This window comes from Oncorhynchus masou, chromosome 15 (genome assembly GCF_036934945.1).
Source record: "Oncorhynchus masou masou isolate Uvic2021 chromosome 15, UVic_Omas_1.1, whole genome shotgun sequence".
Taxonomy (NCBI): domain Eukaryota; kingdom Metazoa; phylum Chordata; class Actinopteri; order Salmoniformes; family Salmonidae; genus Oncorhynchus; species Oncorhynchus masou.
The window spans coordinates 64,965,334-64,987,028 of record NC_088226.1 but is presented as its reverse complement, the minus strand read 5'-3'; the positions used below and the strand labels follow the sequence as shown (position 1 = coordinate 64,987,028).

Below are 21,695 nucleotides of genomic sequence, written 5' to 3'. Positions count from 1 at the left end.
TAGAACGCTTAGCTCAACAGTGACGGCTCTAACCCTCAAGGTCACATGCGCGCAAACACACACGCCGAATTCAGGTAAAGAGCCGTTCGTATTTACCCTCGTCTCCACATCCTATCATCTGGGACAATAAAGCATTTGGCTAAACTCGTGACTTTTTCGTCCATGGCCTAGTTTGATGCAACATGCAGCAATTTCTGATTGGGAAAAAGCATGCAGTTAAAGTGCACCATAAATGCAGATTGTTCAGTTTGGCATGATGGTGTTTGCAGGACACATTGTATATAATGTCTCGTATTACTTTGGAGTTGTTCCATCCAGTCTAGTTTGACGCCTTATCCTCATCTGTGGAAAACGAACAACTCTGAGGTGAATGCAAAGTTCGTTGCATATTATCCAGTTCCATTCCAATAGCCTACTGCTGAAATTCCATGGTATTTCAAGGTGAGTCCCTGCTGTTCCGAGGTAGAGCTGCAGCAGTATTAGTGTTGCCTCGGGATCTCTCATTCTGGGAGAGGTCAGGTGCTGAAAGACAACATTGTGAAGGCAAAGGTTTCTCTGAGGGTAAACACACATGCCACCAGACAAGGAACATGATCTGGAAACAAGATGAACTAAGAGCTTTGTTTACCCCCTTACTGAACAGACAAATATCCTGAAGGAGTGATTTGTATACTGTATGTTCCTGAGCATAACTTAGTGCAACTCTAGGGACAAGGATTTTGTAGATATCCTTAGAAATAAATCCTAAAAGAGGGGGAAAATACAGTATGTACAGCATGTATTTTGACAGTATAAAATACAATATTTATTGTACAGTATGCATTTTTACAGTATAAAATACAACATGTGATGAGGTATCCTGAGTCCCAGTTGTTATTGTCATGCCATAGGAGTTGGCAAGAGCACAACCAGATCAGGGATTCAGGTGAGGGATCATAGATAAAATCCCTGTGGTAAGGATAAGCTAGGATTGCTAAGAAACAAAGCAATCTATCGTTTAGCTCCTTCGGAATGGTATTCCAGGACATTATTGATTCTTGTAAAGCCCTTCAAGCTTTGTAACAAAAGACAGGTGAGTATTGTCTGGCTTCTGCCTGGATTCCATTACAGGGTGTCCATCAATTAGAAAGAAGAGCGGGAGAGTGTGTGTGTGTGTGTGTGTGTGTGTGAGAGAGAGGGTGAAAATAGTCATTTAATTAGACTAAAAGCAGCACTTGTAGAGTGAGGCTGTGCCTCCAGAACATCACACATCCAAGACAATTTAAAGCCAAGTCCATTTGTGGGCTTCATCAAAAGGACCGCTCACAGTAGATAGAGTGCGCCCTTGTACCTTCTAATCACTCATTGTAGTGTCTTTTACCATGTCTGTCTGGAACTTGTTTATCGATTTAGATGGGGCAGTTGGCGTGCAGTCCTTTGTTTGAAACAGTCAGTCGATTGGTTGGGCCAGAGGTCTATCACTTAAAGTATAAGGAAGTACTGTACATTTGTCAGGCAAGTATTTATCAATAGAGCACTAATGATTTACATAGTTATCGCCTGCTACATGATATGATGCCCAATAAAATCTGATCAAATCAGTAGGGAAAGTATGATACAATTCTTGTGAGGCAACTTTCCAAACCAGCAGTGTTGGGGAGTAGTGAACTACATGTAGTTCAACTAGTAATTGATTTACATTTTGCAGTCAAGAGACCAAAGGTGGTGGAATGAAGTGCTCTGGTTCAGGTGTAAATTTCACTATAACCTGAAGGTAGGGAGGGGCAGTTATCCTTAGACTCCGTAGGCAAGCACTAAGGTCTTGTAGTGGATGTGAACTTCGACTAGAAACCAATTGAGTGTACGGAGGAGCGGGGAGACATGGGAGAACTTGGGAAGGTTGAACACCAGATGGGCTGCGGTGTTGTGGATAAGTTGCAGGGGTTTGATGGCAGAAACACGGAGCCCAGCCAACAGAGTTGCGGTATTCCAGACGGAATATGACGAGTGCCTGGATTAGGGCCTGCGCAGCTTCCTGTGTGAGAAAAGTTTGTTGTAGAGCATGAACCTGCAGGAACGAGTCACTGTTTTGATGTTTGCAGAGAACGACAGGATGTTGTCCAGGGTCAGGCCAGGATTCTTTGCACTCTGGGAGGGGGAGACCGTGATGGAGAGGTCTTTTCAGAATGTAATTTTTTTTTTTTGCTATGAAGTGGTGTAGCTAACTACTGGAACTACACATTACTGTTTTTGCAAAAAAAAGTAAGCAATTGCCTCATTCTCCCTTGAAACAACGTACCTTTTGTGTTTAATAGGCTAAATTACACATTCTGTTAACATCTGACTCCAGAGTGATCTGTTCTTGCAATGTGTAGTGTGATGTTTCAGATGCAGAAATTATAATGTATCACAAAGTAGTTATCTAAAGTTACTTTGAAAAAGTAGTTAAGTAAACTATATTTTTCTGAAGGGTAGCTTTAGTTTAGCTTAACATGTAGTGTATAGTAATTGGTAGCTTGGTAAACTATATTTTCAGAGTAGCTTCCCCAACACTTCAATCCAGTGCATTCAGGAAAATTTAAAGGATATGAAGAATGAGTTTTTACTCACCAAAGTAGCACACTCTGGTCAAAGACTTTAACTGAGTTGTCACATTCTGATTACCTATAACTACAAACATGATTTTTATTTTATATCAATTAACTTCTGGATATCTTCTAAACTACCCACAATGCACTATTTCTCAATGTCATATGGAGAATGTACTCTGTGTTAGCTAGCTCGAGCTGGCTAATGTTAGCCACTACCCATGCATATGAGTGTTGGCAGTGGTGAGCTTCAATCGTGAGGTGTGACGTATACAACCAATCAGATTCCCCACACGTGGGGGCCGTGTGATTCTACTCGGCTGCTCCAGTCGAGGCAGCTCTGACCTCTCCTGCATCACCAGCAGGCTTGCCTCTGGCTCAAAAGGAAAGTGGAAAATCATTCCTGCTCTAATTGTTTAGTACCTTGTCTCTTCTTTGTATCTTCCATTCTGCATTTTTTTTGGTCAACTTTTTTGACCAGTTCTCCGCAAAGTAGGTTACCAGAGGTTATCAAACTTGGCTTAGTACTAGTGTGCTACAGTAGCTGACTCACTGGTATTGTGATAATTTCTATCTGCTGGAGCCTTACTCCGATCTCAGTCTTATTGTTGATTCTTCCATTCGTCTCCTTTGCCCAATGCCGCCTCTGGAATCTATCTACATTGGATTTACCTCAGTATATCACTATTGGATTAGCGGACTCTCCCGAGGCTGCTGAAACAGCCTCTCACTCTGAAATGCCTTTTCTTGGCTCTTCTTTGGTAGCTAACTCGGCCGTCAATCGGCAAGACTCTGCTCTCTGTCACACCCTGACCATAGTTTGCTTTGTATGTTTATATGTTTTGTATGGTCAGGGTGTGATCTGAGTGGGCATTCTATGTTGTGTGTCTAGTTTGTCGGTTTCTGTGTTTGGCCTGATATGGTTCTCAATCAGAGGCAGGTGTTAGTCATTGTCTCTGATTGGGAACCATATTTAGGTAGCCTGTTTGGTGTTGGGTTTTGGTGGGTGATTGTCCTTTTGTCTGTCGTGTGTTAGTTTGCACCAGTATTAGGCTGTTTCGGTTTTCTTGTTACGTTTGTATTTGATTCGTGTTTATCTCTGTTTCATTAAACATGGATCGTAATAGCCACGCCGCATTTTGGTCTGACTCTTTCACCTACAGAAAACCGTGACACTCTCTATTTTATATCCGCTGGCTTTTTATTGTGTTCTATGGGTTCCTGTCTGTGCTAGGCTAGTTTTGTGTTCTCTGACTTACTACTTAGCTATGTCCACTGTGATAGTTGGCATATATTGGTAACATTATTTTGATAACCGGTTAGATGATGTATTTGAAAAACCTTGGTTTACTTTAATGTAGCTGTAAGCTAGGTGTTGCTAGCAACTGGCTGACTCATGCAGTAACGTTAGTAGGCTGGCAGTGATGTAAAGCACTTAAGTCATGGGGTATCTGTACTTTATCTGTACTATTTATATTTTTAACTACTGTTACTCCACTACATTCCTAAAGAAAATAATGTACTTTCTACTCCATACATTTTCCCTGACACCCAAAAGTGTTTGCGTTCTAAGGAAACTATGCATTATTTTTTTATGGATTTTTTTCGTACACTGTTACCCCAGGAAATCTTAAGTCTTAATACATACAGCCGGAAAGAATTATTGGATGTAAGAGCAACGTCAACTTACCAACATTACGACCAGGAATACTTTTCCGAAGCGGATCCTCTGTTTGGACCACCACCCAGGACAATGGATCAGATCCCAATAGGTGACCCAAATCAATGGCGCCGCAGAAGGGGGCAGCTGGAGCGGGGTTCTGGTCAGGCTCCGTAGACGGGCACATCGCTCATGAGTATACTACTCGCCAGTCTCTTGACAACAAAGTGGACGAAATTCGAGCAAAGGTTGCCTTCCAGAGAAACATTAGAGACCTAACGTTCTTTGTTTCACAGAGACATGGCTCACTCGAGACACGCTGTCGGAGTTGGTACAGCCACCTGGTTTCTTCCTGCATCGCGCCGACAGAAACAAACATCTCTCTGGTAAGAAGGGAAGGGGGGGTATGCCTTATGATTAACGAGTCGTGGTGTGATCATAACAACATACAGGAACTCAGTCCTTTTGTTCACCTGACCTAGAATTCCTAACAATCAAATGCCGACCTCATTATCTACCAAGAGAATTCTTTTTGATTATATTCACAGCCGTGTATATATGTATATACCCCCTCAAGCAGACACCTCAATGGCCCTGAAAGAACTTCATTGGACTCTATGTAAACTGGAAACCACATCCTGAGGATGCATTTATTGTAGCTGGGGATTTTAACAAGGCTAATCTGAAAACAAGGCTCCCTAAATTTTATCAGCATATCGAATGCGCGACCCGGGCTGGCAAAAGTCTTGATCATTGCTACTCTAACTTCCCGCGACGTATGCAAAGCCCTCCCTCGCACTCCTTTTGACCACGACTCCATTTTGTTGCTCCCAGCCTATAGACAGACACAAACAGGAAACGCCCATGCTCAGGTCTGTTCAACATTGGTCCAACCAATGTGATTCCACACTTCAAGATTGCTTTGATCTCGTGGACTGGGATATGTTCCGGATAGCCTCAGACAACAGCATTGATGTATATGCTGGTTCGGTGAGCGAGTTTATTAGCAAGTGCATCGGTGATGTTGTACCCATGGTGACTATTAAAACATTCCCCAACCAGAAACCGTGGATTGATGGCAGCATTCGCGCAAAACTGAAAGCGCGAACCACTGCTTTTAATCAGGGCAAGGCGACCGGAAACCTGACCGAATACAAACAGGCAATCAAACAAGCTAAGCATCAGTATAGAGACAAAGTAGAATCGCAATTCAACGGCTCAGACACGAGACGTATGTGGCAGGGTCTACAGTCAATCACGGATTACAAAGAGAAAACCAGCCCCATCGTGGACACCGACGTCTTGCTCCCAGACAAACTAAACAACTTCTTTGCTCGCTTTGAGGACAATACAGTGCCACTGACACGGCCGCTACCAAAAACCTGTGGGCTCTCCTTCAGCACAGCCAACGTGAGTAAGACATTTAAACGTGTTAGCCCTCGCAAGGCTGCAGGCCCAGACGGCATCCCTAGCCGCGCCCTCGGAGCATGCGTAAACCAGCTGCCTGGCATATTTACGGACATATTCAAATCAATCCCTATCCCAGTCTGCTGTTCCCATATGCTTCAAGTGGTCCACCACTGTTCCTGTTCCCAAGAAAGCTAAGGTAACTGAGCTAAACAACTATCGCCCTGTAGCACTCACTTCCGTCATCATGAAGTGCTTGAAGAGACTAGTCAAGGATCATATCACCTCCCCCTACCTGACACCCTAGACCCATTCCAATTTGCTTACCGCCCCAATAGGTCCAAAGGACGACGCAATCATAATCACACTGTCCTAACCCATCTGGACAAGAGAAATACCTATGTAAAAATGCTGTTCATCGATTTACAGCTCAGAATTTAACACCATAGTACCCTCCAAACTCGTCATCAAGCTCGAGACCCTGGGTCTCGACCCCGCCCTGTGCAACTGAGTCCTGTACTTTCTGATGGGCCGCCCCAGGTGGTGAGGGTAGGAAACAACATCTCCACCCCACTGATCCTCAACACTGGGGGGCCCCACAAGGGTGCATTCTCAGCCCTCTCCTGTACTCCCTGTTCACCCATGACTGTGTGGCCATGCACGCCTCCAACTCAATCATCAAGTTTGCCGACAACACTACAGTGGTAGGCTTGATTACCAACATCGACGAGACGGCCTACAGGGAGGAGGTAACCTCACCCTCAACGTCAACAAAACTAAGGAGATGATTGTGGACTTCAGGAAACAGCAAGGGAGCACCCCCCTATCCACATCAACCGGACAATAGTGGAGAAGGTGGAAAGTTTTTTTTTTTTTAAGTTGTACACATCACGGACAAACTGAAATGGTCCACCCACACAGACAGCATGGTGAAGAAATTTGGCTTGTCACCGAAAACACTCACAAACATTTACAAGTGCACAATCGAGAGCATCCTGTCGGGCTGTATTACCGCCTGGTACGGCAACTGCTCTGCCCACAACCGTAAAGCTCTCCAGATGGTAGTCAGGTCTGCACAACGCATCACCGGGGGCAAACTACCTGCCCTCCAGGACACCTACACCACCCGATGTCACATGAAGACCATAAAGATCATCAAGGACAGCAACCACCCGACCCACTGCCGGTTCCCCCCGCTATCATCCAGAAGGTGAGGTCAGTACAGGCGCATCAAAGCTGGGACCAAGAGACAGCTTCTATCTCAAGGCCATCAGACTGTTTAACAGCCATCACTAACATTGAGTGGCTGCTGCCAACATATTGACTCAAATCTCTATCCACTTTAATAATAAAAAAATGGATGTAATGGATGCATCACTAGTCACTTTAAACAATGCCCCTTTATATAATGTTTACATACCCTACGTTACTCATCTCATATGTATATACTGTACTCTATACCATCTACTGCATCTTGCCTATGCCGTTCGGCCATCGCTCATCCATATATTTATATGTACATATTCTTATTCAGTCCTTTACGTGTGTGTGTGTGTGTGTGTGTGTGGTAGTTGTGAAATTTTTAGATTACTTGTTAGATGTTACTGCACGGTCGGCACTAGAAGCAACATTTTAAGTATTCATTACATTTTGAAGGAAAACATTTTGTCTAATTCACACACTTAGAGAAAATCCCTTGTCATCCCTACTTCATCTGATCTGCCGGAATCAATAAACACAAATGCTTTGTTTGTAAATGATGTTGGAGTGTGCCCCCGGCTATCCCGTAAATTTAAAAAACAAGAAAATCTGGTTTGCTTAATATAAGGAATTTGAAATGATTTATACATTTACTTTTTGTAATTACATTTACTTTTGATACTTAAGTATATTTAATACCAAATACTTTTACTTCAGTAGAATTTTACTAGGTAACTTTTACTTTAGTATTTTTCTATGAAGGTAAATGTACTTTTACTCAAGTATGACAATTGGGTACTTTTTCCACCACTGCAGGCTGGTAGAGCTAACATTTGCAGGCTAGTAGGGCTAATGTTAGCAGGCTAAAAAGCGTTGCAAGACGATTTGTAACCACAATAGTTACACTACCGTTCTCTTAGTCTGGGGTCACTTAGAAATGTCCTTGTTTTCCATGAAAACATAGATGAAATTAGTTGCAAAAACTAATAGGAAATATAGTCAAGATATTTACAAGGTTATAAATGACTTTTAATTGAAATAATAATTGTGTCCTTCAAACTTTGCTTTCGTCAAAGAATCCTCCTCCATTTGCAGCAATTACAGCCTTGCAGACCTTAGGCATTCTAGTTGTTAATTTGTTGAGGTCATTGAAGAGATTTGACCCTCCGACTTTTGAAGCACCTCCCTCATCTTGGATTGGCTTGATGGGCACTTTTTGCATACCATACGGTCAAGCTGCTCCCACAACAGCTCAATAGGGTTGAGATCTGGTGACTGTGCTGGCCACTCCATTATAGACAGAATACCAGCTGACTGCTTATTCCCTAAATAGTTATTGCGTAGTTTGGAGCTGCACTTTGGGTCATTGTCCTGTTGTAGGAGGAAATTGGCTCCAATTAAGCGCTGTCCACAGGGTATGGCATTGCAAAATGGAGTGATAGCCTTCCTTCAGCGTCTTTTTACTAATGTTCTTCTTTGTGAACAGAACACCTCAAACTTAGATTTGTCTGTCTATAACACTTTTTTTCCAATCTTCCTGTCCAGTGTTTGTTCTTTTGCCCATCTTAATATTTTATTTTTATTGGCCAGTCTGAGATATGGCTTTTTCTTTGCAACTCTGCCTAGAAGGCCAGCATCCCGGAGTCGTCTCCTCACTGTTGATGTTGAGACTGGTGTTTTGCGGGTACTATTTAATGAAGCTGCCAGTTGAGGACTTGTGAGGTGACTGTTTTTCAAACTTGACACTCTAATAATGTACTTGTCCTCTTGCTCAGTTGTGCACCGAGCCCTCCCTCTCCTCTTTCTATTCTGGTTAGAGCCAGTTTGCGCTGTTCTGTGAAGGGAGTAGTACACAGCGTTGCACGAGATCTTTAGTTTCTTGCCAATTTCTTGCATGGAATAGCCTTCCTTTCTCAGAACAAGAATAGAGTGACAAGTTTCAGAAGAAAGTTATTTGTTTCTGGCCATTTTGAGTCTGTAATCGAACCCACAAATGCTGATGCTCCAGACACTCATCTCGTCTAAAGAAGGTCAGTTTTATTGCTTCTTTATTCAGAACAACAGTTTTCAGCTGTGCTAACAATTGCAAAAGGGTTTCTAATGATCAATTAGCCTTTTAAAATGATAAACTTGGATTAGCTAACACAACGGCCTCTGTACGCCTATGTAGATTTTCCATTAAAAAATCAGATGTTTCCAGCTTCAATAGTCATTTACAACATTAACAATGTCTACACTGTATTTCTGATCAATTAAATATTTTAATGGACAAAAAATGTGCTTTTCAAAAACAAGGACATTTCTAAGTGACCCCAAAATCTTGAACGGTAGTGTATATAGGTTGAGCAATGACTAGAATATGTTATATACATATAAAGTGGGTAAAACAGTATGTTAACAGAGCCTCCCGAGTACTGCAGCGGTCTAAGGAACTGCATCGCAGTGTTGCGGCGTCACTACAGCCTGGGGTTTGATCCCAGGCTGTGTCACAACCGGCCGTCACGAGATTCCCATAGGGCGGTGCACAATTGGCCCAACGTCGTCCGGGTTAGGGGAGGGTTTGGCTGGGGGTACTTTTTAATAGTCTGATGGCCTAGAAATGGAAGCCGTTTGTCTCTCGGCCCCAGCTTTGATGGATCTGTACTCATTTCCTTCGAGATGCTAGCGGGGTGAATAGGCCATGGCTCAGGTGGCTGAGATCCTTGATGATCTTTTAGGCCTTCCTGTGATACCGCGTGCTGTAGATGTCCTGGAGGGCAGGCAGTGTGCGCCCAATGATGCTTTGGACTGACCGCACCACCCTCTAGAAAGCCCTGCTGTTGCAGACGGTGCAGTTTCCATACCAGGCGGTGATACAGCCCGACGCTCTCAGGGGAAGCTTGTTACCTGCAAAAGTAATCCAGAACTAATCCGCTACTAATCCAGCCACTGTTTGTGTAATGAAACCTCAGTCTGCCTTTGCTTAGACAAGCTTCAACATGGACCTCCCTTAGAGACAGGATCCAAATAATGTGTGTGTGTGTGTGTGTGTGTGTGACCAAAAAATGGAAGAAAATGTGAGCATGCGAGAAAGAGACGAGTAGAATAAATAATGTGATGGATACAGACTGATCCGTTTGGTATACATGGATTCTCTATTGTTTAATCATTTATTGCCCCCCATCTTGGTAGGAGACAGTGATGTCTGGGGGCATTTGCCCACCTCCACAACTTCGCATCAACAAAACCGTTGGCAGTATTTATTTCGAGATGTCTGGAAGGTAATGCATTTCAGAGAATTTAACAGCCATACAAACATGCTTGCGCACACACTTTCGGGACAAATTTCCCTATTGTCTCTTATGTAAATGTAGTGTGAATAATGCATGCACTTGCAACTTACGTAACAGTGAAATCTCCAAGCAGCCCTGAAGGAACCTTTTCCTGTCTTGTGCATCACAATACATATATACAGTGCGTACCACATTACTAAATTACTAAAACATAGTTTGATGCTAAACTTTATCTCTAGAAAACAACACCATTGTTTTAAATAAAAACTCTTACGTTCTGGCTCTTTATTAGCCATTAGCAAAGACCTAGGGGACATTACCGCTATGTACTTCTTTATCGCTTCACTTGTTGGATTGAAAGTGAAGCAACCCCTTTGTGTTACTCGGGCCCCCTCTGCTGGCTGTTATGTCATGCCAGTCACTCTGTACATGATGTACAGTAAATGCTGGGTTACGGTGTAAGGTGAAGTTGCCCCTAACATTTTCAGCCAACTTACAAGCAAATACTTTTATGAATTGGTTACAAATCAACTTGCAAGGTTGCTAGCCAACTAATGGTAGCCCTACCAGCCTGCTAACGTTATGTTAGCACTGCATGAGTCAGCCAGTTGCTATCAACACCTAGCTTACAGATACTTTAAACTAAACCAAAGTCTTGGAAATACAGAACGCCATCTAACCAGTTATCAAAGATTGTTACCTATATGCAGTTCTTAGCCAGACAGCTAACATTAGCTATTTAGCCAACTAGCTATTAGCCTAGCCAGCCTAGCCAACCACCATGGTTATGGTGGACAAGCCAGAGCCCAACAACTGGAGACTAGCTAGAAAACTAACACAACTAAAACAACCGCAGAGACTTACAAATTGATGGCTGGGGCCCATCTGATGGTAAAACGTGTAGCAGTCAATGACCAAAAGTGCACTCTTTGGCCTCATGGGGGGTTGTTATTAATATTTTTCATAATTAATAAATATTATTACAAAAAAAGACAGTTGTTTTCTTTTTTTCCTTTTTTTTTTCTAAGCCCATAACCATGTGTGTGAGATGTATACTTCTGTTTCAAAGTGGATTTTGTTTAAGACTGACAAGAATCACTCTGTGACCCTGATTTAGCCCACAGTAGTAAAAGGTTAGGAGTGCAGGCTGAGTTAGCTACCAATGCCGGGGCAGGCGGGCGCTTCATCGGCCGAGGGAGAGTCAACGAGGGGAGAGTCAATGAGAGAAATTCAATAACTAACTATAGGACGCGGAAAAAAATATATTCCAGATGTTAGTCATCTCATGCGCAACACGAGAAGTGGAAAAAGTACCCAATTGTCATACTTAAGTAAAAGTAAAGATTCCTTAATAGAAAATGACTCAAGTGAAAGTCACCCAGTAAAATACTACTTGAGTAAAAGTCTAAAAGTATTTGGTTTAAAATATACTTAAGTATCAGAAGTACAGTACAAGTAAAAATTATTTCAAATTATTCAAACCAGACACCATTTTCTAGTTAAAAAATTTTTTAACGGATATACAGGGGCTCACTCCAACAGTCAGACAATTTACAAATGAAGATTTGTGTTTAGTGAGTCCTCCAGATCAGAGACAGTAGGGATGGCCAGGGATGTTCTCTTGATAAGTGTGTGAATTTGAGCATTTTCCTGTACTGCTAAGCATTCAAAATGTAACAAGTGCTTTTGGGTGTCAGGGAAAACGTATAGAGTAAAAGGTTGTCAAAAATATGAATAGTAAAGTACAGGTAACCAAAAAACTACTTTAGTACTTTAACGTGCTAGAACTAAGCCAAGGTGGAAAAAGTTACAATACTCCTGTAGCCTACTTCAGAGAACATGCCAAAAAGTTGACAAAACAAAAAGGAGAACAGATGCGGTTCTATGTTAGCCAGTTTGAGCTAGCTACCGAACTAGCATACGAACTCTGTAGCAGATTAGATCATCCATATGACGTTGAGAAATAGTGCATTGTGGGTAGTTTAGAAGATATCCGGAAATAATTGTAATAAATATGCAATAACCCAAAAACATAACTATTTTGTACTTATAGGTAACCAGATCATGACTAAGTCTTGGCCACACTGTTGTTACATTGGTGAGCAAAAACTCATGCTTCCTACCCTTAAAAGCAGGGTTTCCCAAACTCTGTCCTGGGAAACACAGATTCAACCACAAAAAGCAGGCAGGTTTTCCAATGCCTCGCAAAGAAGGGCACCTATTGGTAGGTGGATAAAAAGGAAAAAAGCAGACATTGAATATGCCTTTGAGCATGGTGAATTTATTAAGGAAAGGTTCACCCATTTTGAATGTTGTATTGTTTTTGTGCATCTCTGAGTGACCTATCGATTCCCTGGGCGGCAGGTAGCCTAGCGGTTAAGAGGTTGGGCCATTAACCGAAAGGTTGCTGGTTCAAATACCCGAACTGACTAGGTGAAACATCTGTTGACCTGCCCTTAACCCTAATTGCTCCTGTAAGTCGCTCTGGATAAGAGCGTCTGCAAGTGCTAAGTGACTGAAATGTAAATGTCTATCTGAGTTATTGGCGTTCAAGCAGGCAGAACTCCGGCCGGTATGATGTAGCACTGTGATAGTCACTCTCACTACACTGGAAGTTAATTACACTGGAAGTTAATAGGAATATGACATTTAGATTGAAAAACATCTATCGTACATGTAAGATTTCAATACTGGTTGATGGCATAACTCGGTCTTCTCTCGAATGAGCCATTGATCATACTGGACCCTTTTCGTAGGGTCTAGCACATTTTTCCTATTAGTCTGCCTCTTTAGTCCAGGGTGCATTGCATGGTGATGTTGCAGGGCGATATTTGTTTAGCTCAGTTACCTTAGCTATCTTGGAAACAGGAACAATGGTGGTCCTCTTGAAGCATGTGGGAACAGCAGACTGGGATAGGGATTGATTTGAATATGTCCGTAAACACGCCAGGCAGCTGGTCTGCGCATGCTCTGAGGACGCGGCGAGGGATGCCATCTGGGCCTGCAGCCTTGCGAGGGTTAACACGTTTAAATGTTTTACTCACGTCAGCTGCGGTGAAGGAGAGTCCGCAGGTTTTGGTAGCGGGCCGTGTCAGTGGCACTGTATTGTCCTCAAAGCGAGCAAAGAAGTTATTCAGTCTGTCTGGGAGCAAGACATCCTGGTCCGCGATGGGGTTGGTTTTCTTTTTGTAATCCGTGATTGACTGTAGACCCTGCCACATTCCTCAGTTCCTTGCCTTTGTTTAACCATTTGACCTGGCTTATCAACCCTTACATCAAAGTATTCATTTTAGAAATGTGGGTGAAGCTATCCCTTAATCTCCCCCTAGCAGTTAAGAGCGTTGGACCAGTAACTGATAGGTTGCTGGTTTGAATCCCTGAGCCATCAAGGTGGAATCTGCCATTCTGCCTTTGAGCAAGGCAGTTAACCCCGAACAACTGCTCCCTGGGCAGCAAAGATGTGGCTGGTAAAAAAAAATAGACATCTTACCCGCCAATGCCAAAATCTTACCACATTTGGTGGGTGGCAGATGTTCATTTTAAGCCCTCCATAGGACTGTGGACACACCAAGCGACACAACAAAGCTTGAGCAGTAGCCGGGTCTTGCCTGGCACATGAAGGAGACTGTGATCCAGAGGGCTCAGTGGTCCAGACAGAATGGGGCCAAGACAGTCGATAGTCCAAGAGTATCCATGTCTGCGGGATACTTCAGGCATGGTGGGTAAATTGATTTATTTTTACAAAACATTAGATTTCAAATGTATTAGATTTTCTGTGATTTCCTAGCCTGGCTGACAGGACCCACATGACTCACAGTGCAGGGAGAGCTGTGTGACCTATCGATTCCCTGGGCGGCAGGTAGCCTAGCGGTTAAGAGGTTGGGCCATTCTCCCTGCACTGACTCACAGTGCAGGGAGAGCTGTGTGACCTATCGATTCCCTGGGCGGCAGGTAGCCTAGCGGTTAAGAGGTTGGGCCATTCTCCCTGCACTGACTCACAGTGCAGGGAGAGCTGTGTGACCTATCGATTCCCTGGGCGGCAGGTAGCCTAGCGGTTAAGAGGTTGGGCCATTCTCCCTGCACTGACTCACAGTGCAGGGAGAGCTGTGTGACCTATCGATTCCCTGGGCGGCAGGTAGCCTAGCGGTTAAGAGGTTGGGCCATTCTCCCTGCACTGACTCACAGTGCAGGGAGAGCTGTGTGACCTATCGATTCCCTGGGCGGCAGGTAGCCTAGCGGTTAAGAGGTTGGGCCATTCTCCCTGCACTGACTCACAGTGCAGGGAGAGCTGTGTGACCTATCGATTCCCTGGGCGGCAGGTAGCCTAGCGGTTAAGAGGTTGGGCCATTCTCCCTGCACTGACTCACAGTGCAGGGAGAGCTGTGTGACCTATCGATTCCCTGGGCGGCAGGTAGCCTAGCGGTTAAGAGGTTGGGCCATTCTCCCTGCACTGACTCACAGTGCAGGGAGAGCTGTGACCACACTGGTCTGGAAAGGAGGCTGATTGTGAATGCAATATTCGCTCAGAAATTGTTGCGACAGGGTTTGATTGGTTCTCACAAATGTTTTTTGAGACATTGTTTGGATTTGAAAATCCAACCATTGTAATAGAAGGGGGGGGGGGGGCGCTGTAGGTGTTCGAGTGTGAAAGACACAGAGGAGAGCCAACCAGTAAAAGCACAGCCCACTTCATTAGCAACACATTGTGCTGACAACATCGAAGAGCTGTTCCAGATTGAGGTCAGGAGGGCTTTGAGAGTTAGGTGTTAAACTGTTAGCCAGATTATTGATTAACTGCAATGGAAAATATGTTTGTCTGGATACAACATAACAGAATCTTAAATCATTTGCGGCAGTCTCACAATGCTTAGAAACAGCATTGGGTGTGGATACGGGGGGAAGATGTGGATCTTAGCAAGTGTCATACATTTTTGTGGATATGTTGTTATGAACTTGAGTGAAGACCCAAAAGCGGTTTTAACAGAAAACAGAGTTCTTTAATGAAAAACAGGAATGGCATAAATCCTCTTCCAACGTTGTCAGCGGAACAAAAAGAACGTTAGTATAGTGCAGGATGCACCTGCCAGGCAGACTCCGACAGGACAGGACAAGGTGGAAGCAAACGAGACGACAGCTTGCTTCTGGCATCAAAAAACACAAACAAGAATCAGACACTGAAAGTAGCAGGAACAGAGAAAGAAATAGAGACCTAATCAGAGGGGGAAGAGAGAACAGGTGTGAAAGAGTGAATGAGCTAGTTAGAGGAGATGTAGAACAGCTGAAGAATGAGAGACAGAGAAGGTAACCTAAAAAGACCAGCAGAGAGAGAGAGTGAAGAGAAAGGACAGGAACAGACATAACAAGACATGACATATGTATGTAAATGTTGTCATTTTATGTCAATGTATGCTTTTGTTTGTACAAACAAAATATTACAAAGAAAGTAATTGTCTGCTTTACTACAGATTGTTCAGGACTTCTACATTCTAAACCCGGACTGCTCAGGGAAACTTGGTCTTCAAGGACAAACTTTGTTTTGCAGGCCCAAGGTCTTCTCTTGGAAGTGCAGGTAAAGTTAGAAATGACCCTGCTGGTGGTACATCAGATACTCATTCAGTTTTAACCTGAAACAATCAAGTTATTCTCCTCTCCAGATACACAAGGTGACATCTTTTTAACATTTCTACCAATGGGCCTCCCAACACCAGTCTACAGGATAGGCAGGTAGACATTCTGACCCAGCTTCAATGAGACCAGAAAGTCCTTCATTGACTTGCAGCTTGTACATTTACAGTGGTTTGGCATTGGGAGATGGATGGGGAAATTAGAATGCATTTTGTAAACCTTGAATGAAGGGAACAGCATTCCAAAATCTGTTACACGTAACTGCACACTCCAAGACATTAGGTAGGTTTCCATCCAATCTGCGACATATTTTCATGTGAATATAAAAAAATCTGCATAACACAATGAGCATTTTCCCGCCAGAGATGTTTCCAACAAACGGACTTTTTGCGGATTAAAGGCTGTGCGTGATGACGTAGTGCACACACAGTAAACATAACTTTTGCAGTGAAATTCCCATGTGCCAAATAAGAAAATGCAAGTAAAATGGGTTTCCATCGCATTTTCAATTCTGCTGATGGTTTTGTCATAACTGTTGCATTATATGTGCCCACTCTGGTCTTGTCACATGCGCTCTAGCCAACAGCTAGCTGTTACACCCTGACCTTAGTTATCTTTGTTTTCTTTATTATTTTGGTTAGGTCAGGATGTGACAAGGGTGGTTTGTTAAGTTTTTGTATTGTCTCTGGGTTTTTGTATGTCTAGGGGTTTTTGTATGTCATGGGGTCTAGGTGTTTATATGTCTATGGTTGCCTAGATTGAGAACCAATCAGAGGCAGCTGTTTATCGTTGTCTCTGATTGGGGACCATATTTAGGTAGCCATATTCCTTGGGTATTTTGTGGGTTGTTATTCTATGTTTAGTTGCCTGTTCTGCACAGCCATATAGCGTCAGTTAATTTTGTATAGTTTCGTTCAGTGTTCTCACTTTCATTAAAGAGTTATGTACGCTTACCATGCTGCGGCTTGGTCTCCTCTATACGACTAACGTGACACTAGCAGATACAATGCAGGTAGGCTACCTACGTTATGAGATTATTATGGATAAGAACAATATTTGTCAAACTTCAGCCAAGCATCAATCATAATGTCACCAGGATCATTTATTGGAAAGCAGCATCAAGCTCATCACCTTGTGAAGTTCATCATTTATTAAATCTGTAGTCTAATAAACTGCACGCTTTCCCGAGTCGTAGTGGGAGGACCACACAACTTATGATCACATGACTCCAAGTTTACTTCGATATGATGGTTATTATATCAATATTTGCACATAAAGTTGTTTCCACCTCCATTTCTCCACCTCCACAAAAAGATCCCACCATGCAGATCGAACAAATTGTAAGCATTTATAAAATTGTACCGGCATTTAGTGTTCCCATCAGCCTGGTCGTGATTTCATGCATCAGGTAATTCATCCACATGAAATGGTTGGATGGAAACAGGGTTATTAAAAAAAAAAATTGCACCTTCATTTAATGGACAGTCCAGCAGGCATCAGCTTTGTAGCCAAGTGATTGTTAGTGTTGTGTAAATGAACCTATGAGCCCCAATCTCAAATAAATGGAAGATGTAAGCATCAAACAGGGATTGGGTGTTGATTCATGTAAATGGCTATAAAATATACAAAATCAATTGTATGTGATGGCATTTTCAGTGGGCCTCCAGGCTTTGCACAAGTCCTCATATTCTAAAATCAAATGATTTCTCTTAACAGGTTGGGACCAACATGGATGAGTACCTGCACCAGGCGGAGGTGACGAGACACCACCCATTTGTGTTGGCTCTTGGAGAATGCTGACATTTTGTTTACAGTAATTAGTGGACAGGCATTGGAGCAAGGTACACTGCTCGGGGCACTGGATGTGTGATTCAAGTCCTATTATGTGTTTTGATATCAACTTTCCCACTGTGCCCCAGCATGGGAACTCCTGAAGACCATAGTGTATCAGCTGCCAGGAATGATACACCCCCCCCCCCCCCAAGCCATAAGTGTCTCATTCCAATGCTAATATGCTCTTAAGGTACTTTATATCTCTGTTAAATTGACTTTTCATTTGTTTTTTAATGCATTTGTGCCTGCTTTTTGCTACAGTATAGTATGTGGCTTGTTTGCCTTTAGTTCAACTACTGAAGTGTGTTCTGGTACACTTTTATTCTATCACAACAATTGATTTGAAAAACAAATGTTACATTTTGGGGATTGTAAAAGTGCATTTATGAATGAAATACAGTTAAGTAATGAGTCATTAGTCCATGTCTTTAGTAGAGTGACCTTCAAATGTTTTGTGTAACAATGTTTTAACTCGACCCAAATGTAGACCATTATTGTATGGCAAAACAGCATGGTGTGTGCTCTCACCTAAGATGGCCGACGTGTGTCAGTGAATGTCAATATCTATTGATTGGCACTGTCTGAGACAGACCTGTGTTAGTACCATTTTGAGACTGTGTCACACACACACTTTGTTTTCTCAGATTGCAATCGGAGTGTGCACAATCAATTTCAACTGAGGTTTTAGTCTGTTTGGACTGTTTGGGTCATGAAATAATATACATGAATTCTAATAATCAATCCCATCTGATGAAATCATATCTTGTGAGAAGTTGAAGTTGGAAGTTTACATACACCTTAGCCAAATACATTTAAACTCAGTTTTTAACAATTCCTGACATTTAATTCCTAGAAGAAATTCCATGTCTTAGGTCAGTTAGGATCACCACTTTATTTTAAGAATGTGAAATGTCAGAATAATAGTAGAGAATGATTTTTCAGCTTTTATTTCTTTCATCACATTCCCTGTGGGTCAGAAGTTTACACACTCAATTAGTATTTGGTAGCATTGCCTTTCAATTGTTTAACTTGGGTCAAATGTTTCGGGTAGCCTTCCACAAGCTTCCCACAATAAGTTTGGTGAATTTTGGCCCATTCCTCCTGACAGAGCTGGTGTAACTGAGTCAGGTTTGTAGGCCTCCTTGCTCGCACACGCTTTTTCAGTTCTGCCCATAAATCTTCAATAGGATTGAGGTCAGGGCTTTGTAATGGCCACTCCATTACCTTGACTTTGTTGTCCTTAAGCCATTTTGCCACAACTTTGGAAGTATGCTTGGGGTCTTTGTCCATTTGGAAGACCCATTTTCTACCAAGCTATAACTTCCTGACTGATGTCTTAAGATGTTGCTTCAATATATCCACAAAATGTTCCATCCTCATGATGCCATCTATTTTGTGAAGTTCACCAGTCCCTCCTGCCACCCCTGTGCTTCACGGTTGGGATGGTGTTCTTTGGCTTGCAAGCCTCTCCCTTTTTCCTCCAAACATAATGATGGTTATTATGGCCAAATAGTTATATTTTTGTTTCATCAGACCAGAGGACATTTCTCCAAAAAATATGATCTTTGTCCCCATGTGCAGTTCCAAACCGTAGTCTGGCTTTTTATGGCTGTTTTGGAGCAGTGGCTTCTTCCTTGCTGAGCGGCCTTTCAGGTTATGTCGATATATCACTCATTTTACTGTGGATATAGATACTTTTGTACCTGTTTCCTCCAGCATCTTCACAAGGTCCTTTGCTGCTGTTCTGGGATTGATTTGCACCAAAATACGTTAATCTCTAGAAGACGGAAAGTCTCCTTCCTGGGCGGAATGAAGGCTGCATGGTCCCATGGTGTTTATACTTGCGTACTATTGTTTGTACAGATGAACGTTGTACCTTCAGGTGTTTGGAAATTGCTCCCAAGGATGAACCAGACTTGTGGAGGCCTACAATTTTATTTTCTGAGGTCTTTGCTGATTTATTTTTATTTTTCCCATGATGTCAAGCAAAGAGGCACAGAGTTTGAAGGTAGCCCTTGAAATACTTCCACAGGTACACATCCAATTGACTCAAATGATGTCAATTAGCCTATCAGAAACTTCTAAAGCCATGACATAATTTTCTGGCATTTTCCAAGCTGTTTAAAGGCACAGTCAACTCAGTGTATGTAAACTTCTGACCCACTGGAATTGTGATACAGTGAATAAGTGAAATAATATGTCTGTACACAAATGTTGGAAAAATGACTTGTGTCATGCACAAAGTAGATGTCCGAGCCGACTTTCCAAGACTATAGTTTGTTAACAAGAAATTTGTTGAGTGGGTGAAGAACAAGTTTTAATGACTCCAACCTATGTGTATGTAAACTTCCGACTTCAACTGTATTTAGACAATAGGGCTTTGTGCTATTTAAATGTTTTATATATTCATGTACATTCTCTGACGTGATGTATGTTCTGAAATGCAGGCAATAAAAATATATATTTTAAATTCAACATTGTGTGTGGGGGGATGGTAGTGAAGGCAAAAATATGCAAGAAAATGTTAAATTAGGACGACACTGAAAATAAGCCAGTAATATAGTATAATTTACCCAGCTGTTGGGTCAAGCACACAACCCAAGACGCTGGATAAGAATCAAAACCCACCCTCACTGGGTTCAATTACCCCAATGCTGTTTGTCCAACAGAGACCCAGTGCTGGGTTGTCGAAATGACCCAAATTGGGTTATTTTTAACCCAGCATTTTTTAGAGTAACAAATCATTTTTGAAAAAGAATATTATTAGGCATAACTCAAAATAGATTTTTTTCAGTTTGTGAATGCATTCAACATGAAGGACTTCCACAGGGCTGCCATTTCCAAAGTTCCTTCAAAAAGGCAAAAGTTCTGAACTGGGTTTGATTTGGTTTTTGTTGTTTGAATTATTACAATTGTTTTAATTACCTTTTCAAACCTCCATTGGTTAATCTATTGCTCAGTTATCACTTGGCTCATGTAAATAATGATGTAGATGTCCCGTTAAACATCCTAAGGTCAACATGCCCATACTGTTCACATTTCTCATGTAAATGCTGTAGCTACATAAAAAGATTAAATCATTTATTTGGGAAATATCTAAACTCCTTTACAAGTGAAAATATGAGCTAGCGGCAAATTGGCCAAAGGTTTGTCACAACTGTTTGCCAGAAACCTGTTTTTGTCAGTAAGGGACGTATAACTCCCCAACCAAAAACATGTTTTTGCTTTGTCATTATGGGGTATTTTGTGTAGATTTTTTAAATGTTATCCATTTTAGAACAAGGCTGTAACGTAACAAAATGTGTAAAAAGACAAGGGGTCTGAATACTTTCCGAATGCACTGTATATATCCAAAATCCAACCTTGTGGAATGCCACATATGATGTGTATTTTCTCTGAGTTCCGTTCACCAAGGGTGACAAGCTCTCGGCTGGTTAAATACTGGACCGGAGAGGCCAACCCACCTCTCCAGACTGTTCAGAAGAACATCATGATTAACAGTGTCGAATGCAGCACTTAAATACAAAAGTACAAGGAGAGAAAGCTGTTTGGCATCTGTGTTGGCTCTAAGATTATTCACCATTTTAACTAAGGCGGTCTCTGTGCTGTGGTGGGCCCGAAAGCCAGATTGTACTTTGTTTGTTTTTTTTAAATACAGTTGGCACTTAATCATTTAGATGTTTTAAAAACCAATTTCTCCAGAATTTTACTTAAGAATTTGAAAGTTGGAGATTGTCCAAACCATTTTTAATATTTGAAGAATTTTGATCATTTTTCTTTAGAAGGGGTTTCACCATAGCAGGTTTTAGTGCAGTGGGGAAAGTACCTGTGAACAGGGAGTGATTAACAATAACTTACATTTCAGATATGCAATTAAAAACTGTTTTGAAGAAGGTGGTGGGGATAGGATCGAGAAGGCAGGTAGAAGGCTTAAGTTGTGATATCACTTTCCTGAGCATGTCTGTGTCAACCAAGTCAAATAAATCCATAGTGCCTTTGCATGGTTGGCTAGAGCACATATCATCCAACTTCTCATCAGGTCTTGCTAGACTGATACCCAGCCTAATGTTTTATCTCTGAAATTTTCCGCAAACTCATCACATTTAGATGTGGAGGAACGTTCACATAGGT

General features: G+C 42.2%; 1 long non-coding RNA gene across 1 annotated transcript; it reads left to right on the top strand.

The window, feature by feature from the left end:
* Positions 1–1,700: 1,700 nt before the first annotated feature.
* On the top strand, positions 1,701–20,280 carry LOC135556660 (uncharacterized). The gene is made up of 3 exons (XR_010458035.1): positions 1,701–2,241; positions 15,572–15,675; positions 17,448–20,280. It is a non-coding gene; the product is annotated as an uncharacterized LOC135556660 (long non-coding RNA).
* Positions 20,281–21,695: the final 1,415 nt, after the last annotated feature.